Source organism: Emys orbicularis, chromosome 20 (genome assembly GCF_028017835.1).
Source record: "Emys orbicularis isolate rEmyOrb1 chromosome 20, rEmyOrb1.hap1, whole genome shotgun sequence".
NCBI classification, from domain to species: Eukaryota; Metazoa; Chordata; order Testudines; family Emydidae; genus Emys; species Emys orbicularis.
In genome coordinates this window covers 21,125,540-21,138,213 of record NC_088702.1, presented here as the reverse complement: position 1 = coordinate 21,138,213, position 12,674 = coordinate 21,125,540, and the positions used below count along the sequence as shown (strand labels likewise).

General features: G+C 51.3%; 1 pseudogene; it reads right to left on the bottom strand.

Annotated features, from left to right (window-relative positions):
* Window positions 1-1,615: 1,615 nt before the first annotated feature.
* LOC135892596 (probable G-protein coupled receptor 33) lies at window positions 1,616-3,181 on the bottom strand (annotated as a pseudogene).
* Window positions 3,182-12,674: the final 9,493 nt, after the last annotated feature.

Here is a 12,674-nt window from a genome sequence, read left to right as displayed (position 1 = left end):
ATCCCAGCTCCCCCCACCTCGGCAGACCCCAGTGCCCCATGTGGGACCAGCCCATTTCTGGACCCCAGTGAGCAGGTGGCCAGCATCTCCCCTTGCACATGGCTCTGCCCGCAGCAGGAGGGGGCGGGGAGGGGGGGGAAGTGTTCAGACACCTGCTTGCAAAAGAGACTTCCAGGCTCATCTCACCACTGCAGGGTGTTGCACAAAGATAGTGTTACAGGGAAGGGGGGCGGGGGTGTTGTAGCAGAGGCTGGCCCTCAGCATGTTGCTGGGAGCGATGAGCTAGAGAGATCAAAGCACGGAATACACCACTCCCCTCCCAGAGCCAAAGATAGAACCCAGGCATCCTGGCTCCCACCCCTACTCTAACCACTAGACGCTATGACCCTGCCAAACCTGGGAAGGAACCCAGGAGTCCTAGCTCCCAGCCCCCCCGCTCTAACTCACTAGACCCTATGACCCTCCCAAAGCTGGGGATGAAACCCAGGAGTCCTGCACCCCATCTCTGCCCCCAACCACTAAACCCCTCTCCCTTCACAGAGCTGGGAATAGAATCCATGAGTTCTGAACTGAGGATAATTGAGCTATACTGATTTATATCAACACAAGATCTGGCTTGTTCACTCCATGCTCCCACTGGATTTGGGGATCAATTTCCCAAACTAGTGATTTTCAGTGTCTCCATGGTCGGAGGTGGGGTGCCCATCTTGACACCACTTACAGGGGCCAGGTTTACAGAGAACAATGACTCAGCTCTTTCTGAAAAGCAGGGCTCTTTGAAGGAGTTGCATGTCAGGAACCTCCAGAATTTACAGGCAAGCAAAATGATGGACCACTTTAGAAAGCGGAGGTCTGTAGCCCTTGGTGTTTTTATAAGAATCTCCTGCAATGAAGCCACAGAACTTGGACTTCTGAAAAAACACAGCTCTAGAAGGAGAGATCATTGGTCCACGCACTTTGTCAGCAGAATGGAGAGTCTTCTCTATTTTAGATATAGCAGCAGGAGGGGTTTTCTTTTAATTTGATCACTGTTCTGGATATTTAAAACCATTGACAGATCTAGAACCATGAGGTTATACAACCAGACAGGAGCCTAGAACCCCACCATTAAATCAGTCTTACTACATTGACTGGCTTTAGAACTGATGACATTGTAGAACAAATGGTATCTGGTCAGGTTTTAATATTTTGAGAGCACAGAAGTTCCTAGAAACAGCCAGGATTCTGGAACCCACAAGACACCACAGAGTTTTAAATCATTCAGAAATCATGATTTTAGTACTACTCAGAAACCTAGAGCCCACAGGACCCTACCTGGCTTTGGCACATTGAGAGATCTGGAACCCATGGGATATTATGCTGTGCAAAACTATTTGGACATATAAAAACTACAAAGGTTGTAGCACTAGCCTGGAATCTAGAACACATGGGAGCCTATCGAGTTTAAAACCATTTGTAGACATGGCACATCCTGGGTTCTAGAACCAAACAGGGACCTGGAACCTTCTGGACCCTACTGGGTTTTTTAAACACACCAAGAAACGTAGAACACACATGATTATGGGGCTAGCTAGGAATCTAGAACCCAAGGGACTCTATTCAGTTTTAAAACGTCGAGACACCTGGAACTCATGTCCAGAATATCCAAGTCTCTAGAACCCACAAGATTCCAAGTTTTTCTCCATTTCCATGGTGTCAATTTCTGGCCCATGTCTCCGACTAGATTCGGGTCCAGACCCATCACTACTGAGATCCTCATCAAAAGCTGCTTTGACCAGAGCAAACAGAGACGTCCTTGCCACCTGCTGGAACGTCCCCCCTACAAAAAGGTAGAGGACTGGGGTGAAACAGACGTTGAAGCAGAACATGAGGATGAAAATGACCCGGAAGCTGCCTGTTACTGACTGCGGCACATTTCTGTAGAACTTCAAGCCATAGTAGAGGTGGTAGGGCAGCCAGCAGAGGAAGAAGGAAACCACCGCAGTCACCATGACTTTGAAGGGCTTCCCACTCTGTGCCAGGCCCTTCACCTTCAGCTCCAGCCCCACGCAGACGTAGCAGCCCGTGATGGTGCAGAAGGGAAGCAGGAAGCCCAGCAGGAACCGGACTGTGAAGACGGCCAGGTGGACCCGTCTCCCCAGGTCCTGCGTCTCAGCTCCATTCCAGTCTCTGGAGAGGGTGTAATTATTGATGCAGGTGATCCTGCCTGCATCCACATGGGTGTCCTGGAAAGCCAGGTAGGGAATGCTGAGAGCGAAGGAGACCAGCCACACACCTGCGGCCAGTTTCCGTGCCTGGGCCAGAGTGCGGTGATGCCGGGACCAGATGGGGTGGCAGGTGAGTGTGTAGCAATCCAGACTGATGAGAGCGAGAAGGAAGACAGAGGAGAACATGTCCATAGAGATGCAGCCATTCAGGAGCTTGCACATGGCCGTGCCGAAGACCCAGTGGAAATCCAGGAGGAGGTAGACGGCAAAGAAGGGGATCAGCAGGGTGAAGAGGAGGTAGCAGGAAACCAGGTGGAGGAACCAGAGCGTGGTCACCGTCCTCCTCATCTTCAGCCCCAGCACCCACAGGTACAGCCCGTTCCCCACCACACCCTCTGGCAAAGTGGTGAAGAGCAGCAGGCTGCAGCCAGGTGAGTGGCCCTCATAGCTGCTGGGGTCTGTCTGGAATTCACCCCAGTGATTGGTAGGAGAGTCGTGTTGCCTTCGTCCATGGTGCCCTGGGGAGAGACATAAGAGTGGTTGGAAGGGATGACAGAGGAGGGGAAAAGGGGGAGGGGAAGAGGAGGAAGGGAGAAATAAGAGGGGGATAGGAAGGCACCATTGGAGCGGACCTCTCTGGGTACCCTCTGGTCCTCCAGAATATCCAGACTGGGTATTCTCAGCAACTGGGCCATGGCCGGTGGAACTCACTGCTACAAGATAGAGCTATGGGAGGTGGCTGGGGGAACAGAGTGATATTGAAAATAGGAGGAGAGGAAGGAGTGGGGGAAGGGAAATAGTCTATGGGCTGAAACCCAAAGCTACACAGAGAATGCTTCGTGTCTTTGATCTGGGGGACTGGCTGGCTCAGGAGCGTGGGGCACGTGTTCTCACTTACCATGTAGTCAGGAGGTCATTATCCCCAGAAAGTTGGGTTCCTCTCAGGGGGTTCAGGGTTCCAGGGCTGAGTATGGGGTCTGTAATGAAACTCTGAGGAGGGCTGCGTGTTACACCTAGAACAGGAAATGGAAGCATTTCACCTAGGGACGCACCCACAACATGTTGATAACACACAGGAGCCCTCGATTCTCTTTTCCTTGCTCCCAGCCCCCTACTGCTCTCACCCCATAGACCCCACTTCCCTCCCAGAGCTAGGGAGAGCACCCAGGAGTCCTGGCTCCCAGCCTCCCCCCCGACCCCGCTCTAACCACTAGTCCCCACTCCCCATCTTGGGCAGGAGTTTTGTCCTGGTGATTCAGCCTTTGGTGAGAGTTTCTCTCAGTGCTCTTGTTCTGTTCCCTTGGGAAAGGATTTTCTGGAATCATGGGCCCTTTCTCTTCATACAGGCATGTCCCAGTAGATGAGCTCCTGGCCAAGAGTCTAGTGGCTAGAGCAGGGAGGGCTGGGAGGCAGGACTCCTGGGTTCTATCCTCAGCCCTGGGAAGGCAGTGGGAGTTATTGGTTAGAGCAGGAGAGGCCGGGGGTCTGGAATCCTGGGTCCTATTTCCAGCTGCACAATCTCCCCATAGTCCCTGTGGCACTCTCCCATCATTCAAGAGGTTGCCAGCCTCCATGTGGTTTTTGGAGCAGTCAAAAAATTCAGAGAAGCACTTTGGGGTGGGGGAGGGGGAAGCAGTAGTAAAGGGCCTCTTGACCAAATGGTCCCGGACGGTCCTTGCTCGCTGGGCCCCCACTGCTGATGGGGCAATGCACGTTTCAAGACAATCCAACTGCACCCATGGATTCGAGAGGCCTTTGAAACATCGGCTCTTCGAGCAAACCTTTGTCCTCAGGAGCGAGGGAGAGGAGGAGTTTGCAGAGCAAAACCTGCCCAGGGCAGGACTCAAAAACTCACTGGTCTGGGGCATTTCCGGGGTTTGAGGATGGTCACACTTGCCGAGGGAATACAGCTGGGGCCCTGCATAATTATGCGTCCCTCCCCTCCAGTTCAAGGACCCAGGCTCTGCTAAGCTGCAACCTCAGCCTGTTTTTTAAGCAGCTGAACTTTCTGCTGTGGGTTTTCCTGCTAAGACAGAGTCTGAGCTGCGGCTTCCATTTGTGGTTGGCGTTGTCCAGATCCAATATAGCAACTGGGGGCAGGTATGTGTGTGCAAACAAGATCCAACTAGAACAAAATGTGACCTGACCACGCAGATGCGGGCTGGAGGGGACTGCGGCTTTTCTTATAATAGCTTGTTGGCAACAGTTGTTGCTGTGGTGTCAGAACGAAACAAAAAGTAAGAAAAGAGGAGAACAAATAAGAACTGGCCAACTAACATCTCCTGCAAGGTCAGCGTTCGACAAAACGGTGTTACCAACTCTCATGGTTCTGTCATGGGTCACATGATCCGTATTGTTTTCCTTAAAGCCCCAGCTCCTGGCATCAATGGATCTGTGACGATTTCAGCCTTCCCTCTTTAAAAAAAAAAAGGAAGTTTCTAACCCTCATGGCGGTGGAGAAAACTTCCAAACATGCCCCCTAAAGGCTCAAAAAGCAGAAGGCAAATAAATAAACCCCCTATCGAGTATGTTTACGTGATCTCGTGATTTTTGGGGAGCCTGACTCAGGATTTTTGAACATTTGGGGATGGCACTATGGAGAGAACCGGAGAAAGTGGAAGCCATGATTTGAGCAGGGCAGTGTGCAGACAAAGAGACGAACGGCTGCAAACAGTTTGGTTTCCCCAGGTGGCAGGCGGGAGAGGAAATTGAACAGGTTTCAATTTGATAATGTGGCAAAGAAAAATACACAAGTCTTAAGGAATAAGTGGTGGTGCTCTGCATGGTGGAGAAGCATCGCGAGAGGCAGGAATTTTGCACTGGATGTCAGCCAGACGGGGAAAGTATAAATCAGTTCTAAATCGGTCTACAACTGGCAGCGTGACCTTGTGAATGTGGAGACGTGTGGGACTCCTGCATTAAGGACTGTGTGTGGCATGGTGTCAGGCTCGGCGTGAGCTAGGGCAGTGACGGAGACAAATTGAACTCCTTGAATGTGCTGCGGGCCATACAGCAGGCAGCTGAAACCACAGCAAGACAATCAAAGAGGCCGGGTGAGCCAGAAAACCACGTGCGTAGGTTGCTGTGTAAATCCGCCTTTCATAAGCGCCCAGACCTGCGGTCACGGGCTGGAGGGCGTCCTGCTGCTAAAAAAGGGCTGCCATCAAGAGCCGTGAAAACAAGAGACGCCAGAGGCAAGGAAGGGTTGTTATAAATGCCGTCGTAGCCAAATGGAACCATCCTGCATGTGGGCACAAATGCCCAAGGTGTGGCAAATGCAATCACTTTGCCAGTGTGCAACTCCAGAAAGGAAAAGTCCCAGGGCAAATAGATGTTTTTTCCTCGTTGAAGCAGATGACCAATCACAAGATCTGTTCCTCAGTGTGGCTAACCCACGGGACCCCTTGCCACTGGACACAAGTGGCATTAACCCAGGGAACCCCCCACCACTGGACATGAGTGGCATTTACCCGTGGGTCTCTGTAACACAGTGCCTGCTACTCGAGTGCCCCCTTGTGGCCAGCGGTCACTCTGCAGCACCCTTCCTCACTGCTGGAACTCACTGCTACAAGACAGGATGGCAGATGCAGAGGGGAAAGGAGGACAGTGCAAGTGGGAGAAGTGGAGAAGGGGGAAATAGTCTACAGGGTCAAACACAGAACCACACAGAGAAAACGATGTGGCTCTGATCTGGCTGCTTGGCTGACTCAGGAAGGTGGGGAAAGAGACAAGGGGCCTTTCCCCTCTAGGGGACGCTGGATCCAGCGGAACCACAGCAAACACCGGTATACAATAGGAGGAGAACAGGGGCCTGAGAACCAGGTAGAGGAACCACTGGCTGGTCACTGTGCTCCTCATTTTCAGCTCCAGTACCCGCAGGTCCATCCCCCCATGGCAGGATAATGGCAAAGAAGAAAACTCGCAGCTGGGAACTGATTTCCCCTCCCACCCACCTGGGGGTGGCCAGAGATGGATCCTCTGATGGTGCAGGGGTCGATAGCAGTGTCAGGGCAGGGGAGATCCTTGGCATAGGAGGGAGGGACCAAAAGAGGTTGGAGAAAGGGGGGCAGACAGAGATACTGGGACCCTCATGCCTCAGCAGTGGAAGAACAGTATCTCCTTCACCACCCAGCCAGAGACAATCCACCTTATAAACAGAATAGAACCCAGGAGATCAGGCTACTGGCCCCTCCCCCATGTTCTAACCACTAGAACCCACTCCCCTCCCCGAGCTAGGGAAAGAACCGAGGAGTCCTGACCCCCGACCCCCCTGCTAGGATCTAGACCACTAGACCTGCTAGACCCCTGCTAGCATCCTATGTCCCGTTCTGGTGCCCACAGTCCCAGGGGGATGGTGATCAATCAGGGAGGGGTCAGAGAAGAGCCAAGAGAAGGATTAAAAGATCGGAAAACATCCCTTACGCAGCTTACAGGAGCACACGGAGAGCAGGCAGAAGAGGGGTTGGAGGGACAACAGAGGAGGGGAGAAGGGAGACTGGAAGAGGAGGAAGGGCAAATTAACAGAGGGGGTTAGGAATGCACTATGGGAGCGGACCTCTCTGGGCACCCTCTGGTCCTCCAGAATGTCCAGGCTGGGTATGCTCAGCAACGGGTCATGGTCAGAGGAACTCACTGCTACAAGATAGAGCTATGGTCAGCAGGGGAGGGAAAGAGGGATAGCAGACGTGCAGCAAGTGGAGAAGGGGACAGGAGGGATGTTTGGCTCAATGGGGCAGGGAATGGGAGACGGGGCCTTTCCCCACTAGGAGGCACTGACTCTGATCAGGCTTCAGGACCCAGGACTGCCTGGCTAAGGGAGGTGGGGATCGGTGCTGTTGGCTCCTAGCCGATGCCTGTGGAACTCACTGCTACAAGGTAGAAAAAGCCACCACCCCCACCCACCTTGTGCTCATCTGCCCGTGACAGGAACTGCTGCTACACCCTGACTCGAGAGAGTTTGCAGGGTCCTTATCACTTCATTGTAACACAGGAAGCCTCAATCCACCGAGCTGCTTATCTACCCCACAGCCATGCTGCAGCTCTGCTCCAGGGACCTCTGGGCTATTGCCTCTGTCACAGAATGCGCCCCCCCCCCAGACTTGTTAGACTGGCGACCTCTGTACTCTGCAGAATGGCCTAATGGTTAGGTAAGGGGGTATGGGAGCCAGGCCCCCTGGGTTTTATCCCCAGATCTGGGATTGGGGAGCGATTTAGCAGGGGTGGGAGGTCAGAACTCTTGGGCTGTGGGAGGGACGTGCAGTCCTGTGGTTTAGAGATTCGTAAATAGAAAACACCTCATCTGATGAACATGAAACAAGATAGAAAAATTCACCCAGGTCACAGATCCAACCAATTAACTCTGTCTTTTGAGTCCCCATGTTTACCCCATTAATACCCAGTGGCAGGTAGTCCCACAGGCTAATCCCACTAATACCCAGTGACAGGGAGTCCCACTGGTTTGCCTTGGTAATAGCAAATGTCTGTGGCTCCTAGATAGGTTTAGCAAAGAAATTCCCCTTCAGACCCAAGGAGGGGCCTCTGCCCATTGTCTCGACTCACCTGGGCAGCGCCGGACCCAGCGCAGAGAGAGACTCGGATGGTGTGTGTTTCCGCAACAAAGTGTCCGTGAGTCTGTGTTGTCCTGTGTGTTGAGGTCACTCCCCTTAACTCTGTGTCTTCTACACGCTCCGCCTCCACCTGGTCTGTGAGCTGGAGAAGCTGCAAATCATAAATGGCAAAGAAACAGCCACAGCTTTAAAACTAGCCCCCACTCCCCTGCCAGAGCCAGGGATAGAACCCAGAGCCCTGGCTCCCAACACTCCAGCATTTCTAACCCTCTAGACTCCACTGCCCTCCCACAACCTGGGCTAGAACCCAGATGTCCTGAGTCACCCCTCCACTGCTCTCACCACTAACCCTGAGGCCTTGGCAGGGAGCAAGAGCCCTCCAGTCCCAAGGCTGCAGCGGGGGTCTGGGCACTGGGGTTTCCCCCACCTCCACCCAGCGCTTCTGCCGGGGAGTGGTCTCGGCGTGCGGGGGTTTCCCTGGACACGCCCACCCAGTGCTTCTGCCAGGGCTCTGGGATTTCTGCTGGGGCAGGGCATCCATTTTTCCGGGGGTCCCCAATTGGCCAGAGCCCCTGGGCACAGACCCCGTCAGTCCAATGGATTATCCACTACTGCCCAGCCGGGCTCCTTAGACCGGTCAGGCGTGGAGGGTCAGGGACACACAGAAATGTGGGGTCCAGCGGTACCCCGTGTCCAAATATCAACTCCACCCATCACCCCTCGCAGGCAGTCGCATGTGTAAAGGGGCTAGAGCGTCGACGGAGCTCTCAAAGAGGCACATGCCCCAGAGACGCGGTCACAGTGGCTGGCATGAGTGCGGCCAGGCTGATGCCCCGGGGTTGGACGTGAGTGTGCAGAGAGGCAAGGGCTGTTGGATTGAGGGGGCCGCTTGCAACCAGGTGCTGCAGACGCTGAGCTCAGAACTGGGAGCCCGAGTCCTGCCTACAGCTGTGCTGCGGAGAAACTTTTTCCTGTCAGAACCAACGAGTCAAAGTTCTCTGAAATCCACGCGCCCACTCGGCTTGGCTTGAAATTGGCCGTTTCTGAGCATGACCCGGGGCAGAGTGAGAGGGGCAGGTTCAAAGGGTTGTGATCCGGGGCCCTCAGTTAGAGCCGCATGAAAAGGAGCCGCTCTTAATTTTTTCACACCACTCTGAAAACCTGTTGCAGACTCGCATTGACTTGGAAAGTGGCACCAAGACGCAGGGGCTCTGCTGGAGTCTGCAGGAGCAAAGCGTGGTTGTTTGATCAGGGACTTGATGAGATGCAGCCCCCTGAAGGTGAGTTGCTGTTAATATTCACACACTGCACTGACGCCCCCGTGCGGGGGGCAACTGCCTTGAAAACCAGCACTGAGGAATGGAGGCGGGGGTGGGGTTTGTGACACAAATTTGGGGTCATTTGATCAAGGGGTTCCCGCGATACTGGCCCTCCCCACACATGCTGTTTGAACATGTTCAGATGGTTATAATGTTCTCGGTGCAGAGCGAGGGGAAAAAGCAAAGAGGTCAAACTTTGGCAAACATCGAGCCTGGTTGGTACGCCACGGGACAGAGGACCGGTGTGGCCCTACTGCAAAAGTGAATCCGTGCCTCAAGCTGTTCACACCTGTGTTTAATAGAAGTTCACACCTCTGCCAGGTACAGCTTCCACCGGAAATCGAGGGTGAGTAACACCTAGGCTCAGCTGACACGGGGGGGCTTAGAGACACAGCCACAGCTCTTTTGATCTAAACATGGAGATGTTTGATTTCTCGTCCCTATTATCAGCTTTGACCTGGTGTCTTCAGCCCCGACGGAGCTGAATTGGGACCACAAATGGCATGTAAGTCCTGTGCCAATAACCAATTATTCGGGTTGCTGTTCGCTCTGAATAATTGGGGTAGTGGGGGTTGGAGTCCTGAAGTGACTTGGAAACCACCTGCCACCAGTGGAAGCTGGGCTGCTGCAAAGTCCCCGGCTTCCGTCAGTGGCAGGTGAGCCGCAAGGCTCCCAATGTCATGGAGGTCGCTGAGTTACAGGTTTTGTGGCTTCCGCCACCTCCGTGACATAATCTTAGCGTTACTCATGCGGTGTGTGTGTGTGTGTGTGTGTGTGTGTGTGTGTGTGTGTGTGTGTGTGTGTGTGTGTGTGTGTGTGTGTGTGTGTGTAAAATACACACACACACACACACACACACACACACACACACACACACACCCATTAGAACACCATGAGGTCTAGACATTTGAGTGGTTCTTGAACCTCTTGGGTTCTAGGTCTGCCAAAGTTTTTGTAAACCCAAACTGGTCCTATGTGGTCTACGATGTCATATATGAGGTTGGAAACTAGAATGTCCTAGACCACATAGGATCTGTTTGGATTTTTATATTTTGGCAGACCTAGAACCCAAGCTGTTCAAGAATCAGCTATATATCTAGAATACATAGGACTCTATTGGCTTTTGAAACATACAGTGGCTTGGAAAACATGATGCTCTAAATTTAGCCCACATCAGACCAGTTCAAATTCAAAACACTGACAGACCTGAGACCCAAGATGTCAAGGCTGCTTCCCCACTCTGAACTTTAGGGTACAAATGTGGGGGCCTGCATGAAAACTTCTAAGCTTAACTACCAGCTTAGATCTGGTCCGCTGCCACCATTCCCAAAGCTTATTCCCTTCCCTGGGAAGCCTTGAGAAACTCTTCACCAATTCCCTGGTGAATACAGATCCAAACCCCTTGGATCTTAAAACAAGGAGAAATTAACCATCCCCCCTCCTTTCTCCCACCAACTTCTGGTGGATCAAGATCCAAACCCCTTGGATCTTAAAACAAGGAGAAATTAACCATCCCCCCTCCTTTCTCCCACCAACTTCTGGTGGATCAAGATCCAAACCCCTTGGATCTTAAAACAAGGGAAAAAATCAATCAGGTTCTTAAAAAGAAGGCTTTTATTTAAAGAAAAAGGTAAAAATCATCTCTGTAAAATCAGGATGGAAAATAACTTTACAGGGTAATCAAACTTAAAGAGCTCAGAGGACCCCCCTCTAGTCTTAGGTTTAAAGTACAGCAAACAGAGATAAACACTCTGGTAAAAGGTACATTTACAAGTTGAGAAAACAAAGATAAAAACTAACACGCCTTGCCTGGCTGTTTACTTACAAGTTTGAAATATGAGAGACTTGTTCAGAAAGATTTGGAGAACCTGGATTGATGTCTGGTCCCTCTCAGTCCCAAGAGCAAACGACTTCCCAAACAAACAAAAAACTCCCCCCCCCCCAGATTTGAAAGTATCTTGTCCCCTTATTGGTCCTTTGGGTCAGGTGTTACCTGAGCTTCTTAACCCTTTACAGGTAAAAGGATTTTGGAGTCTCTGGCCAGGAGGGATTTTATAATACTGTACACAGGAGAGATGTTACCCTTCCCTTTATAGTTATGACACAAGGTGTTAAGAACTGGCCGAGGATTCCTATAATCCATGAGATCCTATTGAATTTTGAATCAGCAAGATGTGTTATCTGTCACGGTTGGCAGTCTTCTTTCATCTGAACAGTTGGAATGGGAAAAAAATTGTTGAAATAGAGGAGTTAAGCACATGTCTAACTTACCTACAGCCTCCACCCGGGGTTGGTAGCCCACATAGGCCTGGCTTCCTCAGATACCCCAATGGGTCCAGGTGACAATTTGTTCAGCTCCCCAACAACATCTGCCTGACCTCTGGATAGAATCAGAGATTCCAAGGCCAGAAGTAGCATGGTGGTCCCCTAGTCTGACCTGCTGCAAGAACCTCACTGAATTAGTCCCTGGTTGAACTAGAGCAGACCTCTTCGAAATATCTCTTCACCACCCTGAATGTTCATGGGCAGGTGGTTTCTCTGCCACTCCTTGTCCTGCTGGCTTGTTTTACTTACCAGTTGCTCTTAAAATAACTCAGAGCCTCCCCACACGACATATCCCAGTGAGTGGGTCATGTGGTGTTTGTAAATTACGACAGAGCCGCCCCACAAAACTTACAGAATCTATGTAGTTCAAGGAACACCCATGAAGGTTTATTTATTATTATTTTTTATTTCGGTAGCGCTGGGAGCCCGAATCCTGACTGAGAACCCCACTGTACTAGGCCCTATACAAACAGAGCGAAAAGACAGTCCCTGTCCCAGAGAGCTCACAATCTAAGGGGATCCATGGATAGAGACCTGGGCTGGGACACAGCTGACATGGGTTTGTTCCTGGTTCTGCCACTGGACGGACCGAAGGTTCTACTGGGTGACCTTGGCCTAGTCACTTCCCCAGTCTGTGTCCCAGTTTCCCCATTTGTAAAAACTGGAAGACTGCTACTAACCTCCTTGTAAAGTTCTTTAAGATCTACTGATAAGCACTAGAGAATAGCTAGATATCGCTATTATAATGCAGACTCTTCTACCCCTAATGGATTTAAAACCATTTGGAAATCTAGAACCACAATGAAACTTTCAGCAAACAATCTGGAACCTGTTGGATTCTATGTGGTTTGAAAACACTCTAGAATCCAGTGATGTCCTAGATCCAAATGGGAATCTAGAACCCATAGACTTTGAGTTTGAACACATTGAGAGACTTACAATAAATGAGATTCCAGAACCAGCTAACGATGCAGAATCCAAGAGAGTCAATGGGGTTAGAACACATTGAGAGATCTAAAACGAACAAGACTCTGGAGCTTGCTACTAATCTGCTGCCATTGATGACCCACTGAGTTTGAAAAAATTGAGTCACCTAGAACGCACTGAATTCTAGAGAGAGCAGGGAATCTACAATCCAGGGACACTACAGGGTTTATGAATAGTAAGATACCTGAAACCCATTTGGATTTAGAACCATCAGGAATCTAGAACAAATGGGATGGCAAGATTTCAACTCTCCCTAAGTCTGTGCACCT